Genomic DNA, 10000 nt, shown 5'->3' on the forward strand with positions numbered 1-10000 from the left:
GGGTAGACCTGTTGCCCGCCGCTTACCTGGGTGCCTGCCGGGGTAGACCTGTTGCCCGCCGCTCGCTGGGATCCCTGCCGGGGTAGACCTGTTGCCCCTCGCTTACCTGGGTGCCTGCCGGGGTAGACCTGTTGCCCGCCGCTCGCTGGGATCCCTGCCGGGGTAGACCTGTTGCCCCTCGCTTGCCTGGCTGCCTGCCGGGGTAGACCTGTTGCCCGCCGCTCGCTTGGATCCCTGCCGGGGTAGACCTGTTGCCCGCCGCTTACCTGGGTGCCTGCCGGGGTAGACCTGTTGCCCGCCGCTCGCTGGGATCCCTGCCGGGGTAGACCTGTTGCCCGCCGCTTACCTGGGTGCCTGCCGGGGTAGACCTGTTGCCCGCCGCTCGCTGGGATCCCTGCCGGGGTAGACCTGTTGCCCGCCGCTTACCTGGGTGCCTGCCGGGGTAGACCTGTTGCCCGCCGCTCGCTTGGATCCCTGCTGGGTAGACCTGTTGCCGCCTGCGCGTCTTCGTCTCTGGCGGCTATCGGCGGGGTAGACCTGCTGCCGTCCGCCCCCCTTCCCGCTGAGCGGCGGCGCCGCCTCTCGTCCGTCGGGCGAGCGGCCGCCGAGCCCCGGCCCGCCCGCCGAGCCCCCCTTCGGCAGGCGGCCTGCACGTCCCACAGCCCCCGTGCACACGCACCCCGCTCACACTCCTGCTGAGCCCTGCTCTTCCCCCTCCCCGAAAGCCGCCACGGCAAGGCGGCCGACTTCGGCTCCCGGCCTAAGCCGCCGGCCCTGCCGCCTCCGCAGCCCAGCGGCCACTGCCCCTGCCCCGGCCAGGCCCCGCCGGCTCCACTGACAGCCTGCCCGCAGCCCGCTTCCCCAGCCGCTCCGCGAGAGGAGCCGGCAGTGCTCTCGCGCCCCCTCCCTGTGCCCGAATACACGGCAGCCCGCCTCCCGGACTCACTTCCGCATCGCCCGCTCCCTCAGCCGCCCGCCGCGCTGCCGCCCTGCCCCAGGCTTGACCGGGGCCGGGGACGAGAGGGAAGAACCGCCAGCAGACCAAAAAAGCTCCGAGAGAGCTGAACAGAAAGTTTCATTGAGAAGGAACAGACCGCGCCAATCCTCCTGCCACCGCTCGCAGCCCGCCGCTGTCCCTGCTTCTGCAGCCGGCTCTCAGCCTGCTCGCCTGGGCAGGAGCCCCTTTCCTCTCCCTGCCGCCGCTGCCGCTGCCGCTGTGTGACTGGCCGTTGGGAACCTGGGCGGGAAAAGTTTGAAACTGGCGCCGGGGAGGCCGCTGGGTGGGGCGCCCCCAACGGAAAGTGGGCGGGGGCGGGGAGCTCCCAAGTGTCAATGGCTGGGCGGGAAAGACAGGCGGGGTGGGGGGCAGGATCAGGGAAGGGGTGCGGGCACGAGAGAGGGTGGGGGGCTGTCTCTCTGTGTGTGTGTGTGTGTATGTGTGTGTGTGTGTGTGTGTGTGTGTGTGTGCCTCTCTGTGTCTCTGTCTGCGTCTGCGTCTCTGTCGCTGTGTTTGTCTCTCTGTGTGAATGCGGACGGAGGGCTGGTGGCTTTGTGTGTGTGTCTGTGTGTCTGTGTGTCTCTGTGTCTCTGTGTGTGTGTGTGTGTGTGTGTGTGTGTGTGTGCTGGGAGGGAGGGAGGGAGGGAGGGAGGGAGGGAGGGAGGGAGGGGGGGCGTTTTGGGGAGGCCGTATGGACGGGTCAGAGTGTCAGCAGGAGGAGCACAGGGCACAGGCTGCCCGTCAGTTCGGCTGGGAGCACTCTGGGTGCAAAAATAAAAACAAATAAGATTTGCCGAGAATTTATTTTTTCCTGAAAGTTTTCTGTTCCAAGCAAATAAAAGAGGCATTCATTCAAAAACAATAGGAAAAGAAAGGAAAAGTGAAGAAAAAGTAAAAGCAAAGAAAAAGGGGGGGGGGAAATAAAGTGAAGTGAAGTACAGTAAAAAAAAAAACAAAAAAACAAAAAAACAAGAACAAGAACAAAATAAAGCGTTGTCGAAAATATTTCTTGGTCTTGAAATCTGGTTTGCCGGGAGAGACAGGGATGCTAGAAAGCCATCCGACCCCGAGGTGGTATGGGGCTGTGGGCTTCTCCCGGCTGCCGGATAGTACGAGGATGCCACGCCTATCCTGCATAGGGGCCGACCGGGGGGGTCTGCCAGCCGCCCCCGGGGTTGGCGCTGCGAGGGCGGGCGGGCGGTCGCCGGGAGAACAGGTCTACCCCGCTCTGGGGCGGCTGGAGGAACACAGGTCGACCCGGGAGCGGCCGCTGAAAAGGGCCGGCGGTGGCCGGGTCTAGCCGGGAGCGGCAGGGGGAAAGCAGGTCTACCCCGCTCTGGGGCGGCCGGCGGAGGCCGGGTCTAGGCGGGATCGACCGCGGACACCAGGTCTACCCCGCTCCGGGGAGGCCGGAGGGCGCCGGGTCTAGGCGGGATCGGCCGCGGACACCAGGTCTACCCGGGTAGACCTGTTGGCTCCGGGGCTACCGGCGGACACCAGGTCTACCCGAGATCGGCCGCGGACACCAGGTCTACCCGGGTAGACCTGTGGGCTCCGGGAGGGCCGGCGGACAACAGGTCTACCCGGCATCGGCCGCGGACAGCAGGTCTACCCGGGTAGACCTGTTGGCTCCGGGGCTACCGGCGGACACCAGGTCTACCCGAGATCGGCCGCGGACACCAGGTCTACCCGGGTAGACCTGTTGGCTCCGGGACGGCCGGCGGACACCAGGTCTACCAGGGTAGACCTGTTGGCTCCGGGAGGGCCGGCGGACACCAGGTCTACCCGGCATCGGCCGCGGACACCAGGTCTACCCGGGTAGACCTGATGACTACCGGACGGCCGGCGGACAACAGGTCTACCCGGGTAGACCTGTTGGCTCCGGGGCTACCGGCGGACACCAGGTCTACCCGGCATCGGCCGCGGACACCAGGTCTACCCGGGTAGACCTGTTGCCGCCGGGAGGGCCGGGAGCGGCCGGTGACAACGGCCGGCGGTGGCCGTGTCTAGCCGGGAGCGGCTGGGGGAAAGCAGGTCTACCCCGCTCTGGGGCGGCCGGCGGAGGCCGGGTCTAGCCGGGAGCGGCTGGGGGAAAGCAGGTCTACCCCGCTCCGGGGCGGCCGGCGGAGGCCGGGTCTAGCCGGGAGCGGCTGGGGGAAAGCAGGTCTACCCCGCTCCGGGGCGGCCGGCGGAGGCCGGGTCTAGCCGGGAGCGGCTGGGGGAAAGCAGGTCTACCCCGCTCTGGGGCGGCCGGCGGAGGCCGGGTCTAGCCGGGAGCGGCTGGGGGAAAGCAGGTCTACCCCGCTCTGGGGCGGCCGGCGGAGGCCGGGTCTAGGCGGGATCGGCCGCGGACACCAGGTCTACCCCGCTCCGGGGAGGCCGGAGGGCGCCGGGTCTAGGCGGGATCGGCAGCGGACACCAGGTCTACCCGGGTAGACCTGTTGGCTCCGGGAGGGCCGGCGGACAACAGGTCTACCCGAGATCGGCCGCAAACACCAGGTCTACCCGGGTAGACCTGTTGGCTCCGGGAGGGCCGGCGGACACCAGGTCTACCCGAGATCGGCCGCGGACACCAGGTCTACCCGGGTAGACCTGTTGGCTCCGGGGCTACCGGCGGACACCAGGTCTACCCGAGATCGGCCGCGGACACCAGGTCTACCCGGGTAGACCTGTTGGCTCCGGGAGGGCCGGCGGACAACAGGTCTACCCGGCATCGGCCGCGGACAGCAGGTCTACCCGGGTAGACCTGTTGGCTCCGGGGCTACCGGCGGACACCAGGTCTACCCGAGATCGGCCGCGGACACCAGGTCTACCCGGGTAGACCTGATGACTACCGGACGGCCGGCGGACAACAGGTCTACCCGGGTAGACCTGTTGCCTCCGGGACGGCCGGCGGACACCAGGTCTACCCGGGTAGACCTGTTGCCTCCGGGACGGCCGGCGGACACCAGGTCTACCCGGGTAGACCTGTTGCCTCCGGGAGGGCCGGCGGACAACAGGTCTACCTGGGTAGACCTGTTGGCTCCGGGAGGGCCGGCGGACAACAGGTCTACCCGGCATCGGCCGCGGACAGCAGGTCTACCCGGGTAGACCTGTTGGCTCCGGGAGGGCCGGCGGACACCAGGTCTACCCGAGATCGGCCGCGGACACCAGGTCTACCCGGGTAGACCTGTTGGCTCCGGGAGGGCCGGCGGACACCAGGTCTACCCGGGATCGGCCGCCGACACCAGGTCTACCCGGGTAGACCTGATGACTACCGGACGGCCGGCGGACAACAGGTCTACCCGGGTAGACCTGTTGGCTCCGGGGCTACCGGCGGACACCAGGTCTACCCGGCATCGGACGCGGACACCAGGTCTACCCGGGTAGACCTGTTGGCTCCGGGACGGCAGGCGGACACCAGGTCTACCCGGGTAGACCTGTTGGCTCCGGGAGGGCCGGCGGACACCAGGTCTACCCGGGATCGGCCGCGGACAGCAGGTCTACCCGGGTAGACCTGTTGGCTCCGGGGCTACCGGCGGACACCAGGTCTACCCGGGATCGGCCGCGGACACCAGGTCTACCCGGGTAGACCTGTTGCCGCCGGGAGGGCCGGCGGACAACGGGTCGACCCGGGAGCGGCCGGTGACAACGGCCGGCGGTGGCCGTGTCTAGCCGGGAGCGGCTGGGGGAAAGCAGGTCTACCCCGCGCCGGGGCGGCCGGCGGAGGCCGGGTCTAGCCGGGAGCGGCTGGGGGAAAGCAGGTCTACCCCGCTCTGGGGAGGCCGGAGGGCGCCGGGTCTAGGCGGGATCGGCCGCGGACACCAGGTCTACCCGGGTAGACCTGTTGGCTCCGGGAGGGCCGGCGGACACCAGGTCTACCCGAGATCGGCCGCGGACAGCAGGTCTACCCGGGTAGACCTGTTGGCTCCGGGAGGGCCGGCGGACACCAGGTCTACCCGAGATCGGCCGCGGACACCAGGTCTACCCGGGTAGACCTGTTGGCTCCGGGACGGCCGGCGGACAACAGGTCTACCCGGGTAGACCTGTTGGCTCCGGGAGGGCCGGCGGACACCAGGTCTACCCGAGATCGGCCGCGGACACCAGGTCTACCCGGGTAGACCTGTTGGCTCCGGGGCTACCGGCGGACACCAGGTCTACCCGAGATCGGCCGCGGACACCAGGTCTACCCGGGTAGACCTGTTGGCTCCGGGAGGGCCGGCGGACACCAGGTCTACCCGGGATCGGCCGCGGACACCAGGTCTACCCGGGTAGACCTGATGACTACCGGACGGCCGGCGGACAACAGGTCTACCCGGGTAGACCTGTTGCCTCCGGGACGGCCGGCGGACACCAGGTCTACCCGGGTAGACCTGTTGCCTCCGGGACGGCCGGCGGACACCAGGTCTACCCGGGTAGACCTGTTGCCTCCGGGAGGGCCGGCGGACAACAGGTCTACCCGGGTAGACCTGTTGCCTCCGGGACGGCCGGCGGACACCAGGTCTACCCGGGTAGACCTGTTGGCTCCGGGGCTACCGGCGGACACCAGGTCTACCCGAGATCGGCCGCGGACACCAGGTCTACCCGGGTAGACCTGTTGGCTCCGGGAGGGCCGGCGGACACCAGGTCTACCCGGGATCGGCCGCGGACACCAGGTCTACCCGGGTAGACCTGTTGGCTCCGGGACGGCCGGCGGACACCAGGTCTACCCGGGTACACGTCTTGCCTCCGGGACGGCCGGCGGACACCAGGTCTACCCGGGTAGACCTGTTGCCTCCGGGACGGCCGGCGGACACCAGGTCTACCCGGGATCGTCCGCGGACACCAGGTCTACCCGGGTAGACCTGTTGGCTCCGCGACGGCAGGCGGACAACAGGTCTACCCGGGATCGGCCGCGGACACCAGGTCTACCCGGGTAGACCTGTTGGCTCCGGGAGGGCCGGCGGACAACAGGTCTACCCGAGATCGTCCGCGGATACCAGGTCTACCCGGCTCCGGGACGGCCGGGGGACATCAGGTCTACCCGGGATCGGCCGCGGACACCAGGTTTACCCGGGTAGACCTGTTGCCTCCGGGAGGGCTGGCGGACAACAGGTCTACCCGGGATCGGCCGCGGACACCAGGTCTACCCGGCTTCGGGACGGCCGGGGGACACCAGGTCTACCCTGCATCGGCCGCGGACACCAGGTCTACCCGGGTAGACCTGTTGGCTCCGGGAGGGCCGGCGGACAACAGGTCTACCCGGGATAGGCCGCGGTCACCAGGTCTACCCGGGTAGACCTGTTGACTCCGCGACGACCGGCGGACAACAGGTCTACCCGGCATCGTCCGCGGACACCAGGTCTACCCTGGTAGACCTGATGACTACCGGACGGCCGGCGGACACCAGGTCTACCCGAGATCGTCCGCGGACACCAGGTCTACCCGGCTCCGGGACGGCCGGGGGACACCAGGTCTACCCGGCTTCGGCCGCGGACACCAGGTCTACCCGGCTCCGGGACGGCCGGGGGCACCAGGTCTCCCCGGGTAGACCTGTTGGCTCCGGGAGGGCCGGCGGACAACATGTCTACCCGGGTTCGGCCGGGGGCACCAGGTCTACCCGGCATCGGCCGCGGACACCAGGTCTACCCGGGTAGACCTGTTGGCTCCGGGAGGGTCGGCGGACAACAGGTCTACCCGGGATAGGCCGCGGACACCAGGTCTACCCGGCTCCGGGACGGCCGGGGGCACCAGGTCTACCCGGGTAGACCTGTTGGCTCCGGGAGGGCCGGCGGACAACAGGTCTACCCGGGATCGGCCGCGGACACCAGGTCTACCCGGCTCCGGGACGGCCGGGGGCACCAGGTCTACCCGGGTAGACCTGTTGGCTCCGGGAGGGCCGGCGGACAACAGGTCTACCCGGGATCGGCCGCGGACACCAGGTCTACCCGGCTCCGGGACGGCCGGGGGCACCAGGTCTACCCGGGTAGACCTGTTGGCTCCGGGAGGGCCGGCGGACACCAGGTCTACCCGGGATCGGCCGCGGACACCAGGTCTACCCGGCTCCGGGACGGCCGGGGGACACCAGGTCTACCCGGCATCGGCCGCGGACACCAGGTCTACCCGGGTAGACCTGTTGGCTCCGGGAGGGTCGGCGGACAACAGGTCTACCCGGGATCGGCCGCGGACACCAGGTCTACCCGGCTCCGGGACGGCCGGGGGCACCAGGTCTACCCGGGTAGACCTGTTGGCTCCGGGAGGGCCGGCGGACAACAGGTCTACCCGGGTTCGGCCGCGGACACCAGGTCTACCCGGCTCCGGGACGGCCGGGGCCACCAGGTCTACCCGGGTAGACCTGTTGGCTCCGGGAGGGCCGGCGGACAACAGGTCTACTCGGCATCGGCCGCGGACACCAGGTCTACCCGGGTAGACCTGTTGGCTCCGGGAGGGTCGGCGGACAACAGGTCTACCCGGGATCGGCCGCGGACACCAGGTCTACCCGGCTCCGGGACGGCCGGGGGCACCAGGTCTACCCGGGTAGACCTGTTGGCTCCGGGAGGGCCGGCGGACAACAGGTCTACCCGGGTTCGGCCGCGGACACCAGGTCTACCCGGCTCCGGGACGGCCGGGGCCACCAGGTCTACCCGGGTAGACCTGTTGGCTCCGGGAGGGCCGGCGGACAACAGGTCTACCCGGGATCGGCCGCGGACACCAGGTCTACCCGGGTAGACCTGTTGGCTCCGGGAGGGCCGGCGGACAACAGGTCTACCCGGGTAGACCTGTTGTCTCTGACGGCCTGGAAGTGCTCCAAGGGGTCGCTGTTTTCGGCTGCCTCCAGTTGCCTCATCGTAGGAGGCGGCGTGCTTCGCCGCGCCCCCTCGGTCAGGGACGCTACGTTCTATTGGGCGCGTCGGCGGCCTGGGGCCCTTTTCTCCGTATTATGGGAGCGAGTTACGGGTCGCATCCCCGCAGGCTTGGCCCGTGCCTGTGTCCGAGGCGGAGGTGGGCGGCCGCGTGTGTCGTCCCGAGGGCATCCGAAAGTTACCGCCGACGTTAGCCGAAGCCGCGCGGCTTTGTTCCCGTACTACCCAGTGTGCTGGGACAGATTTTGAGCCGAGCTCCGATGTGAGCTGCTCCCCGGCCCAGGCGAGGTGAGGCGGGGAAGAGAGCGAGAAGCCCCGCGAGCGTGTCCCGCTCCGACCGGGCTGCTGCCGGTTTCGTGAAGGGAGGAGCGGGCACCCGCTCGCTCCTCCGGCGATGGTGGCGAGCGAGGCGGCGGCGCCTCGTGCCTTTTCGGGAAGGGGGGAAGCGGGCGGCCGCTCCTCCGGCGATGGTGGCGAGCGAGGCGGCGGCGCCTCGTGCCTTTTCGGGAAGGGGGGAAGCGGGCGGCCGCTCCTCCGGCGATGGTGGCGGGCGAAGGGGCGGCGCCCTCGTGCCTTTTCGGGAAGGAGGGAAGCGGGCGGCCGCTCCTCCGGCGATGGTGGCGGGCGAAGGGGCGGCGCCCTCGTGCCTTTTCGGGAAGGAGGGAAGCGGGCGGCCGCTCCTCCGGCGATGGTGGCGGGCGAGGCGGCGGCGCCCTCGTGCCTTTTCGGGAAGGGGGGAAGCGGGCGGCCGCTCCTCCGGCGATGGTGGCGGGCGAGGCGGCGGCGCCTCGTGCCTTTTCGGGAAGGGGGGAAGCGGGCGGCCGCTCCTCCGGCGATGGTGGCGGGCGAGGCGGCGGCGCCTCGTGCCCTTTCGGGAAGGGGGGAAGCGGGCGGCCGCTCCTCCGGCGATGGTGGCGGGCGAGGCGGCGGCGCCTCGTCCCTTTATCCTCCCGGCCTTAAGCCGGGGCCGGCCCGCTCGGCGGCGGCGGGTGCGGCATGTTTTTGGCTGCCGGCGTGGTGCGCGGTTGCCGGCAGCCGGGGCTGGACGCGGCCGGGGTTGTGCTGAGCCTGCCGAGTTTCCCCGGCCCCTTCCCCGAGAGCCCCGAGGATGGCTGGCTCGGTTGCCGAGGTGGCTGCGCCTCGTTCCCCGCTCCCGACCTGTTTTGCCAGAGAGAGTGTGCCCGCGTTGTGGAAGGGCTTGCCCGGGGGAACGTTGCAGTTGGGGTCGCGCGGCCTCGCCTCGGCTTCGCCGGCTTGCCTTGAGGGGCTCGGTGACGGGAGTCGCCCCGTGGAGTTGCGGGCCGGGGTTGGCGGCACCCCGGCCCCCCGCCGCGTTGTTGAAGGCATCCCTCCCCCTTCCTCGGCCCTAAGCCGGGGACCCGCCCAGCGGGCTGAATTTTTCAGGGGCGGCGGCCGGCCGCGGTGGCTGTGACCGCGCCCCTAGCAGCGGGCCAAAACCCGAGAGAGTCCCCCCGGCGATGTTGCGGGCGAGGCGGCGGCGCCTCGCCCCATCTCGGTCCTTGGCTGGTGCGACCGAGCCACCGTGCCCGGGCGGCCTGCGGTGTCCGGCCTGCCCCGGCTTGCCGGTTGAGGGGGCTGGGTTACAGACGGCTCTGCTTTTCCAGGCAGGTGCGGCGGAGTGTGGGGGCTGCCCGCCCGGCCTTTTCCTTTTTTTTCTCACGCGGCCTTAAGCCGCGGCACCGAGAAGCGTGCTGACGACGAAGGGTCGCGGGCCACGAAAAGCGAAAGGTGGTGAAGGCAGGAGGCGGCGAGAGAGAGGAGAGATGCCTGCCGGTGATGGATGCGGTTTCAGGGGGAGGGGAGTGAGTTTCACGTCTCGCCCCGACCTGTGGCCCGCGACCATCCCCGTGGCCCGTGACCCCCGTGGCTAGCACGGGTCGTGCGACGCGTAGCGTGCTTTTTCTTTTTGACCTTTTTTCTGTTGTCCCAGGAACCGTGGCCGCTGTGGGCCCTCGTCACCGCTTCGGTGGCTGCTCGTGTTTGGTTTCCCCCGATCGATGAGGCTTTTCGGGTCGCGTCGGAAAGGGCCCCCGGCTGGCCGGCTCCTTCCCGGGCTCTCTCCCTCTGTGATGGGGGGGGGGGATGTCTCGGCGGAGTCCGGTTCTCGAGCAGGTCGGTCTTTCTTTCCAATTCGCTTCCCCGTCGCAGGCGCGAGGTGTCG

Source organism: Oenanthe melanoleuca, unplaced genomic scaffold, assembly GCF_029582105.1.
Source record: "Oenanthe melanoleuca isolate GR-GAL-2019-014 unplaced genomic scaffold, OMel1.0 S023, whole genome shotgun sequence".
NCBI lineage: Eukaryota > Metazoa > Chordata > Aves > Passeriformes > Muscicapidae > Oenanthe > Oenanthe melanoleuca.